The following is a 22,766-nucleotide window of genomic DNA, read 5'->3' as shown; positions in this document are numbered from 1 at the left end:
GAGTGCCTCTTATACACTGAAAAATATGGTATTTATATACCGTTTCATAGTGCTTTACAGCCCTAAGTGATTTACCGAGTTAGCATATTTCCCCCAACAATCTGGGTCCTCATTTTACCAACCTTGCAAGGATGGAAGGCTGAGTTAACCTTGAGCCAGTCAGGATTGAACTACTGGCAGTGGGAATGCAGAGTGAGCAATACTGCATTCTAACCACTGTGCCACTACGGGCTCATATATTATTAGAATCACCTTGAAACTTTTCACAGTATTGAAAATTCTAACTCACATCCTTATCAATGTAATTGTTGTACTAGTGAAGCTGAATCCCAACAATTATGAATTATGCTTCATATCTGTATCAAATGCTCCATCTCTTTCCTAGGTTTAAAGTGCCAGACGAGGGGAGGGAGAGAAAAGAACTGATACATGGTCACCTTTTTATTTAATTTTTGTCTCTTAGTTTTGCATCCCATCTTTTTTTTTTTTTTTTTTGGTTTCAGGAGTTCAGTGGGCCTTACACAAGGATATGCTTTCATTTCATTCCCCAGAGAAAATTGCCTCATAGGTTACGTGAGCTCCAAACTCTCCCAATAAATTTCTCTGGCTGAAAGTGAAACTGAAGTTTCATATCCCCAGACTTCATCCAACACCTTAACCCAGGAGTATCAAACTCGATCTCATTGAGGGCCACATCAGGGTTGTGTTTGACCTCGGAGGGGCCAGGGTGGAAGTGGCCAGCTCGACCTCACTCGTCAGGTATGCCCGTGGTGCAGGGGTGGGTTCTAAATTTTTTTACTACTGGTTCTGTGGGCGTGGCTTATTTTGTGGGTGTGGCTTGGAGGTCATGTGACTAGCTGGGCGTGGCTAGCTGGTCAGAGTCATTTCTGGAAGATCCTCGCACTTACGACCAGTCCTCGCACTTACGACCCGACTCATTTGTTTGCTTTTAACACTGATCAGCTGTAGGACGGCCCTTTGAAGCCCCACGGCAAGAGTTTAAACAGTTTTTTTCCCTCTAGTCATCAGCTGGGACTCAGGAGGCAGCAATAGATTGGGGGTGGGACCAAATAAAAGGTAAGAGTAACATGGGTGGGGGGGGGGCGGGGGGGAGAACCGGTTCGGTGACGTCATATTGTCACCGCTACCGGCTCGGCCGAACCGGACCGAACCGGGAGGAACCCACCACTGTCGTGGTGGCCCGAGCGCTCTGCCAGCAAAAAGGGACTCCCGAACTCCATTTTTTGCTGCAACAGCTTCCTGCAACCCTCTGCCAGCAAAAACAGAGCTTGGGAGGGCCGCCCGCGGGCCAGTCCTTTGCTGTTTCTAGGGGGCTCCACTGGCCAGATCTAAGCAACCTGGGGGGCAGATCTGGTCCCCGGGCCTTGAGTTTGACAAACCTGCCTTAACCACTGCACCAAAAGTTTCTTTCAGAGTTTTAAAATATATTCTCACTTTAGTCCACTCCAACTTTGGCAACTTTAAGATATATGGACTTCAACTTCCCAGCCAGCATCTTCAAGTATCCAAGGTCGATAAACTGCTCTAGTCAGTATTAATTTTAGGAAATCAAGTGATACATTAATAACACTGTTATTGTTTTCTCTTTAAAGATACTTACTGATTTTAGAATAACAATGAAGTAAGAATTCAGGCTGTCCGTTATAACAGTTGTTCCTGCTCTATAAATACAAAGGAAAAATCAGAGCTTACTCAGTAAGTAGACATTTACTCAAAATGTTCATTAACTCATGCCGTGGTCTGAAAGTATTTGAAATATGCTAAAAACAATGTTGAATTTCAATTGCTGTTTCGTTTAAGCACACTGATGTTTCTATTTTAATGCTGACTATTCACTGTCTTTTTCTTAGAAATCTTAATGGTAAAACCATGATGAGGTCTTTCCGTAGAGAAGTATATGATATATATTCCTCAAATAAATTACCACAATATTTTGCTTAAGATTGGTAGGTATTTCTATCATTTTAGAAATTTACCATTAGTACTGGCTATAATAGCTACTCTATCCAAAGTCTGCATAATTGGTTTGTTTCTTCAATCTCCTGAATTGTACGGATTTTTTAAAAAATCTGAACTTTTTCAAATTCAAGATTCCCCCCCCCCACTTTAGAGTTTTTACTCTTAATGAAATGGAGGTAACAATGGCAGTCTCCCGCACACACACACCCCGGGGTGAAATGTAAAGTTTGTTACTACCGGTTCTGGGGGTGGGGCTTGGGGGGGTAATGTGACTGGTTGGGTGTGGCCAACTTTTTTTTAAAAAAAACTTTTCAAAGAATTTTTTTTACAACCTCTTCGGCCGAAGAGGTTGCAGAAAAAAATGCTTTGAAAAGCCTCTGCTGATCAGGCAACACAGCTGGGATCATCAGAGGCTTTTCAAAGCATTTTTTTTACCACCTCTTTGGCTGAAGAGGTTGCAGGAAAAAATGCTTTGAAAAGCCTCTGACGATCCCAGCTGAGACGCGCGATCATCAGAGGCTTTTTTTTTTTTTTTTACATTTAAAAGCATTTTTTCGTCAGAAGAGGTTGTAGAAAAAATGCTTTTAAAAGTAAAAAAAAAAAGCCTCTGATGATCGTGCGGGTCAGCTGGGCATGGTGGGGGGCGCAGGGATTTTTGCTACCAATTCTCCGAACCACCTGCCGCCATTGCTACTGGATCGGGCAATCCAGTCTGAACCGGGAGCATTTCACTCCTGCCACACACACACCCCCAATCTACTGCACACACTTAACCTCCCATATGGAGAGAGTGGCATGGTGGCCTAGTGGTGAAGAGCTCGCTTCCCACTCCGAAGATTGAGTAGGCCACGTAGGGACTCCTAGGAGGGGAGGGGTGGGCGGGGCCAGCCAGGTGTGGGATTTGGGCTTCTCCAAACTGCACAGAATCTTAGCTAGACATTCTCCCAAACCCCTGCAAACTCCCAGCAGACCACCCCTGTTTAGAGGGCACTGATTTTTCAAGCCTGGATTATGTACATTTCCTGGGAAAATACATGGCAAAATCCCACTGGGGGCAAATCCATTTAGGGTTATATCTCCATGAATTTGGACAGCAAAATGGATATTGCCAACGAATGAATAATACATGTTTGTATCTGTAGAAAATCTGCCATTTATTACTAATTGTTCTAGCAAGAAACACATTATTAATAACAACCTGTATAATTTCTGTAGAGAACAATGAATGATAAAATCTATTTTTTCTGATGGCCAAGTAGAGAAGAGTGGAAGTTTCCTGCAGAAAAACAAGGCAAATATATATTAGAATTGCTAATGAAATATTTGTTCCAAAACTGAAATATGTAAAACAAACCTACATCTGGTAGCAGGAAGCTTTGATGACTCTCTAGTTATTCAAATCTTAGTTCTTGGTGAGATCACTCACTCCTCTGAGAGTGTTTTCCTTCGGGATACTTTTTGATCTAATCTGAATTTTTAGTTGGGCTGAGGCCTACAGTGCTTTAATCATCCTAGCTGCCTCACTGCATCTTAGCTATTATCAATGGATTACACGACTCAACATAATTAATTTTAAGATATACACGATACTACTATACATTGACATCTGCTAGTTGGGAATGTACATTAATATGGTTACAAATGCAGAATTATAAGGAGATGAAAGGCAACTATCACAAATTAAGGTGTTAAATTCTTTGCTAACACATTTTTCCAATATGTTTGGTAATATTTCAGAAATGTGTAACCATGTAACACTAAGCCTTCATAAGTTTACAAATCAAGACAGCTATTTGTTGTTGTTAGTTGCGAAGTCGTATCCGACCCATTGCAACCCCATTGCAACCCCATTCCATTCCATTCCATTCCATTCCATTCAATTCCAAAATGGTGAAATGAGGTAATACTCTATTCTATTCTATTCTATTCTATTCTATTCTATTCTATTCTATTCTATTCTATTCTGTTCTATTCTGATCTGTTCTATTCCATTCCATTCCATTCCATTCCATTCCATTCCATTCCATTCCATTCCATTCCATTCTATTCTATTCTATTCTATGCAAGAAGGGGAGTCTTACAGGCGTGTCCCTACAGGTAATAAAGAGGAGTGATTGACAATAAGTAGGACAGTGAGCAAGGTGTAACATAGCTTTTCCTTTTCATCTGGTTAGTTCAATTAAAGACAGTTTTGCAATTTCACACCCAATTATATGGGAGTAAGCTTGGAGATACACACAAACATACACATTGTGTGTATACGTCTGTATCAGGCTGCTCTGTTATTTTGCACTTTGAGACAAACTGTGAGCTGCTTCTGTATCCTTGCTTGTGTGCTTCTCTACCATGCAATGACAATCTGCCAGAAACTCCGGGGAGGGTGGATGGGAGGGGGAAATGCTTGGGGAAAGCGAAAGTAACTGCTGTATCTCCCTGAGATGCTGCTTCAAGGTCACCTGGCTGGGAGAAGACAGCTGCATACCAACCTACGTTCGAAGTGACTATTCTGAAAACATCTTGCCTGAACCTAATTCATCATGGGGAGAGGGTCAGCGATGGGAGTCAGTTAAGGGACTTAGAAATTTTAGCACACAATTCTCAGTTCTGGCTATGCACAACTGCGACACACTTGACTTCTAATAAAATTATACCTTTCTCAACAAATGGAGCCAAGGATCATTTTTATTCAAAGGTTTAAGTGCTGGCAGGTCTGCCACAAACTATCTAGACGATGAATGAGTATAAAATATTTTTCTGCTAATTACAGAAAAGACTAGCTCATATTTTCTCAGAATTTCTGAGTTTGAGGGCCTTCAGGATTATGGAAGCCCACCCTTTACTCAACTGAAAGTGTTCTCCAATTGAACTTAATGTTTTGTAAAAAATTTATTAGCTGTTGGTTCAACCCTGTGCTACAAATATTACTTGATGCTGGTATGTACACTGAGAGCTTATGCACCAGAGACAAATTCCTTGTGTGTCCAATCATACTTGGCCAATAAAGAATAAAGAATTCTATTCTTTACTGGCTGTTAGAAAGCATTTTTAAAAAAACTTTCAATCAGAATTTGTTTTCCAGTAACTCTAAATCAGGGGTGTCAAACTCATGGTGTCACGTGATCAGAGGTGGGTTTCAGCAGATTCTGACCAGTTCTGGAGAACTGGTAGTGGAAATTTTGAATAGTTCGGAGAACCGGTAAATACCACCTCTGACTGGCCCTGCCCCCATCTATTCTCTGCCTCCCGAGTCCCAGCTGATCAGGAGGAAATGGGGATTTTGCAGTAACCTTCCCCTGGAGTGAGGAGGGAATGGAGATTTTACAGTATCCTTCCCCTGCCACGCCCACCAAGCCAAGCCACGCCCACAGAACCGGTAGTAAAAATTTTTGAAACCCATCACTGCACGTGATGTATCGCGACTCCCACTCCTTCGCTAAACCAGGAGTAGGCGTGGCCAGCGTATGATGCATCTGGGCCGCGAGCCGCGAGTTTGACATGCCTGTTCTAAATTATACAGATAGTTCTCAAATTACAACCACTTGAAGTTGCAACAGCACTGAAAAAGTAACTTATGATTGCTCTTCACATTTATGACCATTGCAACATCCCTGCGTTCACGTGATCAAGCTTCGGTTGCTTGGCAACTGGCATGCATTTATGACCGTTGGGGTATCCCAGTGTCCTGTGATCTCCCTTCTGACAAACAAAGTCAATGGGGAAGCCAGATTCACTTAACAACGGTGTTATTAGCTTAACAACTGCAGTGATTCACATAACTGTGGCAAGAAAGGTTGTAAAATGATGCAAAACCCTTTAACAAGTGTCTCGCTTGGCAAAGAAACTTTGGGCTCACTTGTAGTCATATGTTGAGGATTATTTAGATCTTTGCATCCTTTCCTCTTCTAACTAACTTTTAAATCAAATTTTAAAAAAAAAACTAAACATGGTTTTATAAACTTGTATCCTCTAGTGCCCTCTAGTGGACAGCTATATAATGAAGAGAACAATTAGACCTCAGAGGAGGGAAAAATGAACATTAAATTCAGACAAAAATAGAATAACAGAGTTGGAAGGGACTTTGGAGGTCTTCTAGTCCAACCCCCTGCTTAAAGGTAACAGTGTTCCGTGTGCCTTTGGCGTTTAGTCATATCTTTACTGCTTACCAATCTGTATCTGGATTGAGATACATCTGGAAGGTGCTGGTCATTATTTATGGCTTAGCTCCAGGTTACTTACAGGATTAGGTAAAGGTAAAGGTTCCCCTCACACATATGTGCTAGTCCTTCCTGACTCTAGGGGGCAATGCTCATCTCCGTTTCAAAGCCGAAGAGCCAGCGCTGTCTGAAGACGTCTCCATGATCATGTGGCCGGCATGATTAAACGCCAAAGGCGCACGGAACGCTGTTACCTTCCCATCAAAGATGGTCCCTATTTTTCTACTTGCATTTTTTATGTGCTTTTGAACTGCTAGGTTGGCAGAAGCTGGGACAAGTAACGGGAGCTCACCCCATTACACGGCACTAGAGATTCGAACCGCTGAAGTGCCGAGCCTGTTTTCACTGGGAGAGCACTCGGGCCGCCACAGGCGCCCGCAACACGAGTGACATCAAGATGGCCATACCTCCATAGCCATGCCACGCCCCCCTGAGGTCAGACACAAACCTGATGCGGCCCTCAATGAAATCAAGTTTGACATCCCTGCTCTATCATCTTGTTCTGTCCCCATACCACGCACACACCCAACCAGCCAGCCAAGGGTTAAATAAACTCTTCAAACACTCAACATCAGTGATAAGGAACTTGGCAGCAACTCCGTGGCTGCCTGCCAAGAGCTTTTACTCTGATAACACAGACAAAAATACACACAGTTTGAATAGTCCAGTTTGTAATTAAATCCACAGCAAATAGGTGTTGTGTCCGAAGGTGCAAAGTGCCTCACCAGAGATTAGCTTTGTCCGTCACAGAGTCCGAATGGCCACCACACTCCCTTTTATAGCCTGTGGGGTGTGGTCCAGTGACTCAGCTTAATCTCTGGCACGCCTCCTTTTCTGCTGTGCCCGCTTGTCTCTCCGACACTGGTGTGGGTCCAACCACAATGTTTCTTCGTCACTATCCGAAACACCTGGCTCCTGGCCAATCTCTTCTCCTTCGGGAGACACCTAAGGCATTGCCAGAGAGGAGGGTCCTGGAGAGGGAGGCCTGGCCATCTCCTCTCCTTCATGTTCGGAGCCTTCTTCCTCCGATAAGATAGGCTCGGAGGACGGAGCCACAACACCTCTACATAAATTCCCAGAAAAAAAATCAGCCTAAAATCTTGGAGAGTAGCTGCTGATTAGTATTGATAATACTAATATTCAATATTTTGGACCAACGGTCCGGTCTGTTTCACTCCAACAGAATTGTGGCAAATATAGTGGAAGGCGCAGATTATGGGATGTAATTTGCAGACAATAAAAGACAGTCCAGTCTGTTGTATTTAGTAACAATGATCGAATAAGGACAACTAATAGAAATAACACCGCACTAGCTGTCAACCTTCCTGACTTTCCATCTGCCCCCACCTATCTCTGATGAAAATCACAGCTTGGCCATCTGTATATTTCACAGGTATACCAGCCTAAATAAAGCAGGAAGGTTCTAATATATATTGTGTTTATTAATATGTAGAAGTATGTGAAGAACTTTGGATACAGACTTATAAAATATGTATCTTTAGTAAACATTTAAATAAGAATGATCCAGTGGTGGGTTTCAAATTTTTTTACTACCGGTTCTGTGGGTGTGGCTTGGTGGGCTTGGCAGGGGAAGGATACTGCAAAATCTCCATTCCCACCCCACACCTGAGGGAAGGATACTGCAAAATCCCCATTCCCTCCCCACTCCTGGGGGAAGGATATTGCAAAATCTCCATTCCCACCCCACTCTGGGGCCAGCCAGAGGTGGCATTTGCCAGTTCTCTAAACTACTCAAAATTTCCGCTACCGGTTCTCCAGAACCTGTCAGAACCTGCTGGATTTCACCCCTGGAATTATCTCATTATGCATTTGTCAGTGTCGCTATTAGATGTAAGGATATCTGAGATACTTTACAGCTAAATGCATATATTAATTATGGGCTTTAAATCTAGAAGCAAAAATAACCCAGATATGTATGAAATATTAAACACATCTGAAGAGTATAGCCTGCTCTGCAAAAGTGCTTAAGTTTGACATGTCTTACAAACATCCAAGGGCAAAATGACTGATCACTCCTAGGTGAAGCCAAAGATCTGTTTTCCTTTTTAAAATCACTTAACACCTATTATGTTTAGAACAGACGCACAGGATCCAATTTTATCCCTTTTAATTCTTTTCTGTGAATACATAGCTCTTTTCTCCAGGAAAGGCTGGAAGCGGAAATTATTTTAACAAAATTGGCAGTAAACAAACTCAAAAGCAAACTAACAGAGATGCTGTGTGTGCAGTACAGCTAGTACTCATTTTGCAACTGCCACGTTTAGTGACCCTCTGCATTAGAAAGGTGACAAAAAAGTAACTTCGTGGCCAATCCTTGTGTTTATTGATCCTTGCAGGTCTATAAAGCAAAGGAAAGCTGAAGTAAGATCGTAAGCACAGTTGTGGTTGCACTTAGTGACAGAATAGAATAGAATAGAATAGAATAGAATAGAATAGAATAGAATAGAATAGAATAGAATAGAATAGAATAGAATAGAATAGAGGCTGGAAGAGACCTTGAAGGTCATCTATTCCAGCCCTTGGGGGTAATCTAGCTCAAGCAGGAGAACAAAATTATCACTTTGCTTAACTACTGAATCGCTGGTGTCAACTGCAGTTGCTAAATTAGGACTTTATTTATTGGTACGGTATCATTTTCTTTCCATCTGCACTCTCCTATCCAGTTGCCAAATCTTTACGACCTGGTATTATTTGATCTTATTATTCAACCAGCATTTCTTAGGGAGCGGGTCTCAATTTCCAGAATGAAGATAAAGGAAGGATTGTGAAGGCTTTCATAAGAATCTTTTCCTTAAAGTGAATTCATACACAAAGCACGCTAAATGCCATCCGTGTAAACATCCCAGTGCCTGCTATGAATCCTAATGATCATTTTAGGTGGAAGGCAGTGGTGGGTTTCAAATTTTTTTTACTACCGGTTCTGTGGGCGTGGCTTGGTGGGTGTGGCATGGCATGGCTTGGTGGGTGTGGCTTGGTGGGCGTGGCAGGGGAAGGATACTGTAAAATCTCCATTTCCACCCAACTCCAGGGGAAGGATGCTGCAAAATCCCCCTTACCTCCCAATCAGCTGGGACTCGGGAGGTAGAGAATAGATGGGGGCGGGGCCAGTCAGAATTTTTACTACCGGTTCTCCGAACTACTCAAAATTTCCACTACCGGTTCTCCAGAACCTGCTGAAACCCACCTCTGACGGAGGGTGAGTTTACACGCACCATTTTTCGTTTAAGAAGGCCAATTACATGGGGGTGGGATGGGCATGAGGTATCTATCCAGCCATTGGCGTGAAGTTTATTCCACAGAAGGCGTGAAAAGTAAAGGTGATGATTGTTATTTCCCTACAGTGCCCAAAATAACCATCAGCCTGCCAGTGTTTTGCAAGCTGTATAATTTAAAAGGACAGTTTAAAAAAAGGTGATTTAAATGCAAGAAAGATATTCTCGTTTTTTTCCTCTTGATTTTGCTGAGTGTGTCTTCCAAATATAACCCAAATTAGAAATTGTACTAAAACAAGCAAGCTTATGCTTCCCATTATCACATGGTTCAGTTTTTAATGTCTCTCCTTCATTTTCAATGATTTTTTTATTTTATAGCATTTCTGTGATTGATCTAATCCTATATATATTCTAACCTACCTGAAATTAAGATTAATTTAATTAATTGATTGATTCATTGATTAATTAAATTAATATTTGAGCGGTGGCTCAGAGGCTAAAACGCTGAGCTTGTCGATCGAAAGGTCGGCAGTTCAGCGGTTCGAATCCCTAGTGCCGCGTAACGGGCGTGAGCTACCGTTACTTGCCCCAGCTTCTGCCAACCTAGCAGTTCGAAAGCACGTAAAAAATGCTAGTAGAAAAATAGGGATCACCTTTGGTGGGAAGGTAACAGAGTTCCGTGTGCCTTTGGCGTTTAGTCATGCCGGCCACATGACCACGGAAACGTCTTCGGACAGCGCTGGCTCTTCAGCTTTGAAACGGAGATGAGCACCGCCCCCTAGAGTCGGGAATGACTAGCACATATGTGCGAGGGGAACCTTTACCTTTACCTGGTGCACATGTTCCGTACATAAGACTCATAGAATGCAATTACTGTAATCTACCCTGAATGTTTATAAAACAAAGTTACTTTTTATAAGTCTATGGCTGCTCAATTCTTATCTAAAACACACATTTAAAAAAAAAAGCAGTTACCTTAAAAAGCAGCAAGTTGCATGGTACTGTTCATACCTTATGCTGGCAAGAGCACATTCAAAAACCTGTTAAATGAAGAAGAAACAACAAATCTGTTTATAGTCAACTATTGTTTGCTTTCCATGAGTCCTCTTCACCATGGCCAGTGGTGGGTTGCTCCCGGTTCAGTCTGGTTCTATAGAACCGGTAGTAAAACCAGCAGGAGGCTCCGCCCACCCGCCCGGACGTCATAAATGACGATCTGCGCATGCGCCGAAGCTTCTGGGCACGCGGCCCCGTTGCAAATCATTAGTAAAGGTAAGTAGAACCCACCGCTGACCATGGCATAGTTTGATTGCCATCTCCTTCTCCCCTTTGTCATGTTAGCTATGTGTGAATCCCACCACCCTTCTCTTTTAAGTACCATCCATATTCTGCTACAGGTAGTCCTTGACTTACAACAGTGACCAATCAAATTTGCAACGGCACTGAAAAAAAGTGACGACCATCTTTCACACTTACAACCATTCAGCATCCCCTTGGTCACATGATCAAAATTCAGATCAGTGGTGGGTTCCACTTACCTTCACTGTCAGTTCGGAACTGTGACCGCGCCCGTGCTTCGTGCGCCTGCGGCGCTTCTGCACATGCCCAGAACCTTCTAAACCTTCTGCGCATGGGCAGAGCGTCCGTGATGACACCCGGGTGGGTGGGCGGAGCCTCCCGCCACCGCCACTACCGGTTTGCTCGAACCGGAGCGAACCGATAGAAACCCACCACTGATTCAGATGCTTGGCAACTGACTCACATTTATGACGGTTGCAGTGCCCCGGGATCATGTGATCACCTTTTGCAACCATCTGACAAGCAAAGTGAATGGGGAAACCTGATTCGCTTAACATTAGTAAGTAATGTTACTAATTTACTAACTGCAGTGATTCACTTAAGAACTGCCGCAAGAAAGTTTGAGGAAAGATTAATCCTCAGTAATGGAGTTGACTGGTTTCACATTTGAATTTAAAGGTGTACATTAATGGGTTTTTTTGAATTTTTTTTTAATTTTTAAACATAACAAAACTTAAAAACAACCATCATTCAATACAATCACAGAAAGTGTGTCGATCGGTTAAGATTCTTTTGTGCTTAATCCCATATCCAAGATTACAAATTGTTTAATTTCTCTTATTTGACAATTTTATATATCCCTTTATATTATTCTTCTCATTTAACAATTATTTAACAAAGGCTTAACTCCCATAAGAAAACACTTCATATATTTTATCATTACATTAATTTCATATTTCATATTTCATCTCCATGCTTTATTATCTAGCCATTGATAAAACAAATCCCATATCAAATAATATTGTTTGTCTTCCTGTTCTCTAATTTCAAATGTCAATTTGCTCATTTCAGCGCATTCCATAATTTTCTTAATAACTTCATCATCAGTAGGTATTTTCTCTTTTTTCCAATTTTTAGCAAATACAATTCTAGTCGCTGTTAAAACATTCACAATTAAATATCTCAATTCTCTATTATATCTTTCTGGTAAAATCCCTAATAAAAATATCTCTGATTTAAAGTCAATGTGTTTCTTTTGTCATTTTTTCCAACCATGTGTGGATTTTAGTCCAATATCTTAAAGGTGTACCTTAATGTTTAGGTGGACATATCTGAAAAGCAAGGGAAGGGAGGAACTGCAATGGAAGAGAAGTCTTAGCCTAGAATTTAAAGGTGGTTTTGAAGGACAATCCTCCATCTCAAAAACTGCTTAATATGTCTGCGTCAAAGATGTAAAACATAAACAAAAATTGGGATTTTAAACTTACCCATCAGAAATTAACCCCGAAGACACCAGACTAAATAAGATCGTACTTATTGCAATCATTGTAACCATTATTCTTAAAACTTCTCTGTATTCATTTCAGTCTTTAGGGAAATCTGTACACCCTTTTTGGCCAATTTATTTCTGTTACTCTCCTCAATCAACACTCTGAATTTGGAAATCACCGCGGAAAGAATATTTCCACCTCTATCAATTTCTGCCACGATGCCAGGCGATAAAGCCTCTCCTTGGACAGGGAGAATCTACTCCACACTTTAAAGTGCATGTCACAACTTTTATCATGGAAAAAAACATAAATATTTAAAGTTAATGTCTGATGCTGGCAGTATTATCAGTCTGATGACTCATCCCCTTGTATCTTCGTTTATTACATCTTCAGCTCCCAAAGCTAGAACGTATTAAAAATGTAAGAGAAATTCTAAACTATTAAGACTTTCATTCTGTAGATATTTATTTCAACACGGGCCGTATTGCAAAGTGTGATTTCTTTTTTTTCTTTCAGAAGTCTTTTTCACCTGTTTAATGCGGTTGCTTCCTCTGAGAATTAAACACTTAAAATACATTAAATTAAACATTCCAGAGCCTGAAACAAAAACCAAAAACAGCAGTAATAATGGTTTCAGAGCAATAGTTAAGCAAGCTCTGAAACCATTATTACTGTTGTTTTTGAAGTACTAATTTTGTAGCACATAAAACCTGTGCAATGTGTCTTTGGTATATTTCTGACAAAGTTCCTTTATCGATAAAGAGAATATTTGTAGCCTCAAGGTTGAAACGAGGGCTCCTTGGTGCTCTCCAAGCTTCGTTGTTTTCTTGTAGACATTTCATTACCAAACCAGGTAACATCATCAGTGCTAGTAAGGAATGGAGGGCTGCCCTCGGTTTATATTCTAGTGACTTGTGGTAGGGGTGATCTTGGAAGTACTTTGATTAAGTCAGGGGTCGGTAACCTTAAACACTCAAAGAGCCACAAACCAGAAGTCCCTGTTCAATTCTGGAGCCAACCGGAAGTCCGGTTCCCCCATCATAGTCTCCACCTAGTATGGCATCCTTTTTCCTCTACCTATCCTAATCGAAAGCCCTATCAATTGTGGAGCTGACCAGCAACAGGGAGCCACAGCAGAGGGATGAAAGAGCCACATGCGGCTCCAGAGCTGCGGGTTGCTGACCCCTTGGGTTAGGCTGTTTATTGTTAGTTTTGCTGTTCCTTGTTTGGAGTATTGTTTACTTCTTCATTGTTGGCCTGATCTTAAGCAGGTGTTAATTATGATCATCTGGGTGTTGATTGCTGATGGGGAGGTATTTTGGTCTTTTTGATCCCTTTTTGGTTTGTTGATTGTCTCTGTTGTACCTTAGGTAGATGTTGTTTATGTCTATGTTTCTACTGATGGCTGATTTGTCAGAGCGCCAGACTTCCAGGAATTCTCCACTGTTTTTTGGACTTGGCTTGGCCTAGGATGGTCAGAGAGTCAAGGACGTGACAATAGGTGAGGATGAAATTATGGTCTCATTTGATGTCACAGCCCTTTTCACATCCATAGACTCAGAATTAGCCAAAGAATCTATGACAATATTGCTCCACGGGACACAACTTAACATGACTTAACCAAATGCACGAAGATTGAAACACCCAGGATCATGGATCTTATCAACCTCTGCCTAACCACTTACTTTCAATTTGACAGACAAACCTATTAACACATCAACATACAATAGCATGAAACATCTGGCTATTTCCTCTTTATTAATCAGAAAAGCACATCAGCGAAAATGAATATGAAGATCCTCTCAAAGTTTATCTCAGACCTTCCATGCTGTTATTCTCACAAGAAAATTCTTCCACAGATGCTGAGATTGAATGATAAATATAATATCTGCGTTGTTTTCAGGGATTATTAAAGCATTGAAGGGTAATGTCCTTTCGCCGTTCCCATTTGCACTTCTGCACCACATTCTCTAATGAGATCATTACAGAAATATATGAACAATATGGCAAGCTAATGGATTATAAATGTACCCACATGCAAAATAGAAACCATCAACTTTCACTTCTAGTATATTAAAATGCATTTTGGATCTAGACCAGAATAGAATTATAGACTAGAGGAAGAAAATCCAACTCTTATTTTCTCTGAATGAGCTTTTTCAATGTCTTATTACAACATAACACACATAAAATTATATTACAGTATTACACAGATCTATAATTTAGACCTTGGAGATAGGCAGAGAAATATTTTTATTGCCGTGTCAAGAAATCTTTAATATACAGACAGCTCAATATAACTTCTGCAAAAGTGTTGTTTAATTAAATTGAATCTGCATGTGTCAAATTCTTCTCTAATGTGTCAACAATCTAGGCCACAACTGCTGAATAAAAGCACATTAGCTATATAAAAGCTTTGTGTATAACAGAATACAGTATCAACATTTGTAAGATGGTTATGCAATGAAATAAATTGTCAATTTCATTGTTATTTTAAAATCCGTTCTTCAGAAATAAATTAATGAAATGGTTCCTAAATTATTCCAGTTCAGTTCTTCATGTTGTTAGGAATAACAGAAATAAAGTCTATATTCATTATGCTAAGCAAAAAAATACAGATGAAAAAAAATCAAGGAAGGTTGATTTCCCTGTCATATGCTTTATCCTGTTACTATGACTGTAAAATGTATTATATATGTATATAAGATATTATAAAATCTACAAAGATAGCTAAGGAGTTAGAAATATATTTTGATTACAGCAGTTAATGTTAAATTTATAACACCGAGAGGGAAAACATGAACTTAATTGCTGAAGATTAGAGTGTTGACAGAACTGTAAAATACCACAACAATCTTTTCTGTCTTGAAAAACTTTTGTGACTGTCAGATGTAAATGCCTTATTCTCCAATGTGTAAATAATGTATATATGGAACATCAGAGGTTAACTTATTCTTTGGACTTTAATGTATTCATAACTTACCACTCCCATTCCTAGCTCCACCCCTTGTATATATAAGGAGCCACCCTCACCATTCTCGTCGCTTCTACCTTGAATATTCAGTGAATATAGAATGCCTATCATAATTAAAAAGAAATATATTTAAAGCTCTAACTCCTATTATCTTTATTGAGTCTGATCCTGAAAATATTGCAACAAGCTGGTAGCAGAGGATGGTTAATTGACTCAATAAGTAATTAAAAATGTCCAAGAAAGATAGGCCCAACACCAGGGCCTACAGCAAAGAAATAGAAACTGATCAAGAGATGATCAACGAATCCACCAATGCGATTTCGAGAGAATCCGAAGAATACACCACTGAAGAAGAAGAACTAATGAGTGAAAATAATGACCAGAAAGAAATCGAAATAGAAAATAACGAACTCAGGTCAGAGATATTAAAGATACTAAAAAGCCAAAAGAATGATGAAAGTCTCATCGCGGATCTCCAGGAGATGCTGAAGAACAGCGGAGCAGCGAGAGAGAAAAACGTCATTAAAGAAAAACCCAAAGATCAAAAAATCGTAAGTGAGATGACTACTGAGAAAATAGTTGTTAAAAAGAAAAGATGTGATCCCGCGCGAAATTTTGAATGGCAGCCATCTTGGTTTCAACGAACTTCAAAAGAGAATGGAGCAGAGCCAATCAAAACGCTCAGTTCAAAATTTCTGGCGCGAAAAACACTATCAGACGAAGAAAGTGAGAAAGAAGTCTCAAACTCTTCAGATGATCCAAAATCAGAAAGTGAAGACCATTTAACAAAATCTCAAGTAAAATCAGCAATGAAAACGCTTTTTGCTGCTTTTGGGCCAAGACTGAAAATTACCAAGACATCTACGAAGAAGCAAGAAATCAAACCGGCGACTCAAGACCTGCACGCTCCCATCCTGACTTCGAAAGCGACGACGCCCGAGCCCAGAGAGCCATGCCGATTTCGCCCTACACCACAGACAAAATCGAATACCAACGCACACAAAAAGAAGAAAAGAACCGTCACCACCACCAGAACCCCAAAAACCGAGCCAGAGACCGACTCATCTGAGGAAGAGCGGATCGAGAGAGCTGAAAGGGAGAGAACCTTCCACGACGCCACCAAAGAAGAAATGAGCAACGCGCATGTGCGAAACTACGTAGACGACCCAGAAGGACTTGAACTGGCCAGAGAACCGCGCAGACTCATTGCAAGCATCCCAATGCCGTTCTGTAATTTCCTGCACTTGAGAGATCACGGACTGCCCCAGGTTGTAAGTAATGGACAGAATAATGTAGGTAACTTACCCAGTGACTTCCCAAAACTTAGAATTGATGGCATTAATTTACAAGAGTGGTATCAACAGCTTCAGGTTATTTTCATGAAAGAAAATTTACTATTCTTTATAACTAGCCCTCCAAGAAGACCTTGGACTTTAAAAATAGATTGTTTACATCATAGAGCATTTTTCATAATAATATCTAGCGTGTCTCCTGCAATGTATCATAGCATCAAACCAAACCTAACTGTATCAGAAATAATTCAATGCATGTTTAATCTATTTCACAGCGATAGCGTAGCTACAACCACAAGAATGTCTAAGGATTTCTTTTCCTCTAGAGTAAAACCAGGGGTTTCTATAAGTGAGCATTTGATAAATCTAAACAAAATAAGAGCTGAGCTACAATTGAGGGGGGAAGTGATTTCAGATCAAATAATGAAAAGTGTTATTATCAATTCACTTGATCCATCATGGGATAGCTTTATGTCACACTTAGATACCATTAATTTGGGATATTTATCCATAGAAAGTCTATCTAACAAATTGATAGCAGAAGACAATTCAAGAAAAAATCGATCCAGTAACCAAACAGACCACAAACCTTTTAGGAAAGTAGTCTTTCAAGATAAACATAATGAGGCCTTTAGATGCTACAATTGTGGATCCAGGGAACATAGTAGAAGAGACTGCCCCAAAGTCTCAAAAGAGAGACATAGACCAGAATATAGGAGCAAATATAATTACAGACAATCTTCCACAGATAGACACAAATATAGAAGCCCACCAAATTACAAAGAAGGTAGAGGGGGTAGAGAAAATTCAAAAGAGAGGAAATCTGGGTCACTGAATGGGCTAAATAAACAAGACAGCACCAGAACACAGCAGGATGAGAATAACAATTGGCTTATTGATTCTGGTGCAACAAATCACACCACCAACAACAAAAGTATATTATCTTCATTTATAGAAGATAAGTTTGTGATAAAGGTAGCTAATCAAGAAAAGGTTCAAGTACTAGGCAAAGGAAATGTGACCTTGCCTGGTCTAGGGAAAATAGAGGGGGTATTATTAATCCCAGAAATACCTCACAACATACTAAGTGCCATAAAATTAAGCAGAGAATCTGATATCAATATAGTTTTCTCAAAGGGGAAAGCAACTATAGAAAAGAACAAAACAAATGTAGGTACTGTAATGATAAAAGGAGGTCTACCCTATCTGATAACTAAAGAAAGATGTTTACATAACATTGATTCAAATATGGAAGATTGTATTGAAGCAGATGATGAAAATGTCAGTAACAGTGACAATGATGAGTGCAGAATAACTCATGATCACAAAAATACATACAAGGAAAAGAAACCAAAAATAGGTAAACCAATTCATGATGAGTGTGCTCACATCTTACACAGGAAGTTAGGACATGCAAGCTTTCCTGTAGTACAAAAAATGACTGAACACGCAGAAGGTGTCAAAATAAAAAATTGTGAAAATTATTTGGAATGCTCAGTATGTAAGTCCACCAAACTAAAAACCAGTCCCAGACCAAAAAAATCTAACAGATCAACTAACAATATTTTTGATTTGGTACATATGGACTTAGTTGGTCCATTAAGTCCCTCAATTACCTATAGAAAACGTTACTTCCTAACAATAGTGGATGACTACAGCCGATATGGTTTTGTTTACACATTAAAGCACAAGGATGAAACATTTCAGAAATTTAAGGAATTCTACAAACGTATAGAAACACAACATAATATCAGAATAAAGCAAATTATGACAGATAGGGGATGTGAGTTCATGTCTAAAGAATTCTCCCAATGGTTAAAGGATAGAGGAATGTTACATTTCACGTCCAATCCTTTTTCTGCATTTCAAAATGGAGTTGCAGAGAGGAAAAATTCCACACTACAAACCATGATTAGGTGCACATTAGAGGATGCTGGTTTAGGCAAACAATTTTGGTCAGAGGCATTACATTATTCGAATTACACTCAAAATAGAACCTGGTCCAGTATTGTGAATAAGACACCATATGAGGTGATGTACAATAGAAAACCCAAATTATCACACATGCACATATTTGGAGTCACTGCAGACGTACACATACCTAAACAATTGAGGAGAAAGGGAGAAAACGTATCCAGGAGATTAAGATTCATGGGATACGAAACTGGAACCAAAGGGTACAGATTTATTGATAGTAATAACAAATTTATAGTATCCAGAACAGCTGTGTTCCATGAACAGGCCAATTGGTCAAAATTGCACCTTAATGAAATATTTCCTAATAAATGTAAAGATACGATATCTTGCGAGGAAGGAACAACAGAAAATCAAAATATTAACAAAAGTAAGAACAAAACCAAAACTTGGACTAATAGTCAGCATAAAATAAAGACAGACACATTAACAAAAAAGGAAGCTAGATATTTGCATGATAACCATAGCAAGCCTGAAAGAACTATTAGAAACAATAGAAACCAAATACCAAATAAATACAAAGATTACATAATGCATATGAATGGAGAACAAATAACACCTAATACATATGAAGAAGTATTAAAACTTCCACATGAAGAAAGAGAAAAATGGGAACTAGCTATGGAAAAAGAGATGGAAAGTTTACAAGGATTAAATGTATTCACACCTGCGATCGCACCTAAGGATAAAACAATTATAGGTACCAGGTGGATTTATAAAATTAAGAACTTAGAAGGAGGCAATACCTTATACAAGGCTAGACTAGTTGCACAAGGCTATGCACAAAAATATCCAGAAGACTATACTGATACATATTCACCCACAGTGAGAACAGAGAGTGTCAAAACAGCCCTTGTAGTAGCATCTGCACTCAATCTGGACGTATTCCAATATGACATACAGACCGCATACTTACATGCAAAATTAGATAAGGAAATATATGTAAGAGCACCACACAGTCAATACACTAATAAGAACGAAATTTGGTTATTAAATAAGAGTCTGTACGGATTAAAGCAATCCGGCAAAAGATGGTACGATTGCTTGGTAAAAGTACTTAAGACCATGGATTTCAACGCCAGCACTGCTGATAACTGTTTCTTTGTAAAAAAGAGTAATGATCATATTGAATTTGTATTAATTTACGTGGACGATATTTTATACATTGGAAAGCATAAAGAGAGCAGGGAAATCTTTGTAAATAAGTTAAATGAACACTTCTCACTGAAATCTCTGGGTAAAGTGAATAAATACCTTGGTGTGCAAATTAACAAAACTAAAAGGGGATTCAAACTTACACAGAAAGATAAAATCATCGAACTCCTAAACAAATGTAACTTAAATAATGCAAAAACCTGTGACACCCCTATGCAAACTGATTTTCTTAGAAACACTGATGAGTCTTCCCCTGAGTTTAAAGACAACACATTTTACAGATCAGTTATAGGTTCACTCCTTTATATATCTAATTGGACTAGGCCAGATATTGCATTACCTCTCAATCTATTATCAAGATATGTTAGTAAACCAACCTTGTGTCATTGGGAAGCTGTCAAAAGAATTCTAAGATATCTGAAGGGTACATTAGATTTTTGTTTAATGTTGGAACCCAATAATGACAGAGAACCAAAAATTACTTGTTATGCTGATGCAGATTGGGCTGGTGATACATCATGCAGAAAGAGTACTTCTGGTTATGTTTTTCTATTGAATGATTGTCCAGTTTACTGGTATACTGGTAAACAAGAACTAGTAGCCACTTCTACTACAGAAGCGGAATATGTTTGTTTGTCCAAGGCTGCAAATAACCTTGTATGGTTCAATGATCTGATCACTGATGTTTGGAAGAAACCCACCTTACCATTTATTATGCATGAAGACAATAAAGCGGCCATTGAAATATCCAGATCCGATGCAATTGGACAAAGGTCCAGGCATATTGATATAAAGTTTAAGCATGTGAGACAACTGTCTCAAGACGGATTCATTAAAGCAATACATTGCGATACTTCTGAACAATTAGCTGACATATTAACAAAACCCTTACCTTCTAAACAACACAAATATTTAACTTCTAAATTATATGTATTATATTGTCCTGAATCAGAATGTAATTGGTGTTGTGTAACGAACCGGCATTTAGAGGGGGATTTGTCAGATGTAAATGCCTTATTCTCCAATGTGTAAATAATGTATATATGGAACATCAGAGGTTAACTTATTCTTTGGACTTTAATGTATTCATAACTTACCACTCCCATTCCTAGCTCCACCCCTTGTATATATAAGGAGCCACCCTCACCATTCTCGTCGCTTCTACCTTGAATATTCAGTGAATATAGAATGCCTATCATAATTAAAAAGAAATATATTTAAAGCTCTAACTCCTATTATCTTTATTGAGTCTGATCCTGAAAATATTGCAACAGTGACTTTTCTATCTTTTCTATCCTAAAATCTCATTGGATTCTCTTCTTTAAACCTTGCTGCTCAGGGACAATTGCGACTGATAATTCATTCAGCTGTGACAGTTACTGCTGTTATACTTATGAATATTCATACAAGAGAAAAATGTTGATTTGATGATAGTGTTACGGGGAAGGCCCATTATACAATATTGCCTGCCACATTTAAGGGGACAAGGCACTTACCAACAAAGCTTTAATTTATGCCATATCACCTTATGTTTAACACCTTGGGATCAAAGCTGAATGGGCGCTTTGAATACAGAGAACCTAAAGGATAAAATAGATGGGCAAGTCTTCAAGAGGAACCAGCAACAATGCAGATACTTTGGCTCATACCTTACTTCTTTTACAGGACTGCAGTGAAAGCATAAATGAGGACACTGTTTTAAATAATTAATTAATGTAATTAATCTCACACGTTCTGCCTTTTTGCTTTGGGCGCTTATAGAGTTAGCTTCCTTCAAGGGCAAACGCATCTGTTACCAGAGTCAGTGAGGCTCTGAGAAATTAAAGGTAAAGGTTCCCCTCGCACATATGTGTTAGTTGTTCCTGACTCTAGGGGGCGGTCCTTATCTCTGTTTCAAAGCCGAAGAGCCAGCGCTGTCCAAAGACGTCTCCATGGTCATGTGGCCGGCATGACTAAACACCAAAGGCGCACGGAACGCTGTTACCTTCCCATCAAAGATGGTCCCTATTTTTCTACTTGCATTTTTTATGTGCTTTTGAACTGCTAGATTGGCAGAAGCTGAGACAAGTAACAGGAGCTCACCCCATTACGCGGCACTAGGGATTCGAACCACTGAACTGCCGACCTTTCGATTGACAAGCTCAGCATCTTAGCCACTGAGCCACCGCTTAATTAATTAATTAATTAATTGCTGCTTAATCTGGTCTCTGTCCTGTGGCGGGATACATATTCTGGAAATTTCCAAGAGGCCTGCCTGTGGGAAATCCATCCTATTTCTGAAAATGTTGGTGCATATTTCTTTTCCTTGCATCGAATCAACACAGTACTCCATAGCCCTGTATTAATGACACAGGTGATCTGGCGATCTCCTCTTCCCTGTCGATCTGATGAACCTTGTTCTGAACGAAGAGATTGATCTACAGTTATCTATTTTGCTATTCCGTTCAACTGCTGAAGATACAGCTGGTAGGTTGGCACTTCTTCCTACCATTTTAATGCGTTTCCTCCGCAGCAAATATTTTTTTAAAAAAATAAAAAATCCATGATGCTTACAAACAGCATTATCACAAACAGAATTAGATGGCTTACTCATTCTGATTCACCTCGGAGTTTCCTTTCCATATAATCCATCATCCATTTAAACTGTTGCATGAAAAGGATCTGCAAAAATTTGTGATTTAACTCAGGCATGCTGCAAAACAACTTTTGGTTGTTGCTGCTGCAACAAACCAACATCTCGGAAATAAATTAAACAAAAACAAAATTTAGGTGGTGATACTGTGTACATCAGTGTCACAGATGGAACGGACCTCTCCAAGCAAATGTTAACACTGCCAAATTCAAAATATTTTATGGGAAAAAGAAGCTTATATATCCCATACCTTTTTGTCAATCACAAGAAGTTCGGTATCAGATTTACAAATAACTGAAGCAGGACGTCTCGTGTTTGTCAATAGACAGGTTTCCTTGAAAAACAACAAGAGTAGTTTTAGCCTACCTTTATGTAAATTTACTAAGAAAAATGTACAAAAGCATATTAGTCAGTTATATTAAAATTACTCCTATCATTCTGTATCCAATGTCTCCTCTTTGGAGAAAGTTCAGGGGTGGGCTGTTAGGGATTCGCAGGGGTTCAGGAGAACCTCTAGCTAAGT

The 22,766-nt window shown here is 39.5% G+C and overlaps 1 long non-coding RNA gene across 1 annotated transcript; it reads right to left on the bottom strand.

Annotated features, from left to right (window-relative positions):
• Positions 1-1,620: 1,620 nt before the first annotated feature.
• On the bottom strand, positions 1,621-22,565 carry LOC148112705 (uncharacterized). The gene is made up of 4 exons (XR_015729059.1): positions 22,494-22,565; positions 10,403-10,467; positions 3,179-3,256; positions 1,621-1,682 (listed from the first exon to the last, which is right to left on the bottom strand). It is a non-coding gene; the product is annotated as an uncharacterized LOC148112705 (long non-coding RNA).
• Positions 22,566-22,766: the final 201 nt, after the last annotated feature.

This window comes from Pantherophis guttatus, chromosome 8 (genome assembly GCF_059756535.1).
Source record: "Pantherophis guttatus breed Tessera chromosome 8, ASM5975653v1, whole genome shotgun sequence".
NCBI classification, from domain to species: Eukaryota; Metazoa; Chordata; class Lepidosauria; order Squamata; family Colubridae; genus Pantherophis; species Pantherophis guttatus.
The sequence above is the reverse complement of the archived record's forward strand: the minus strand, read 5'-3'. Positions and strand labels throughout refer to the sequence as shown.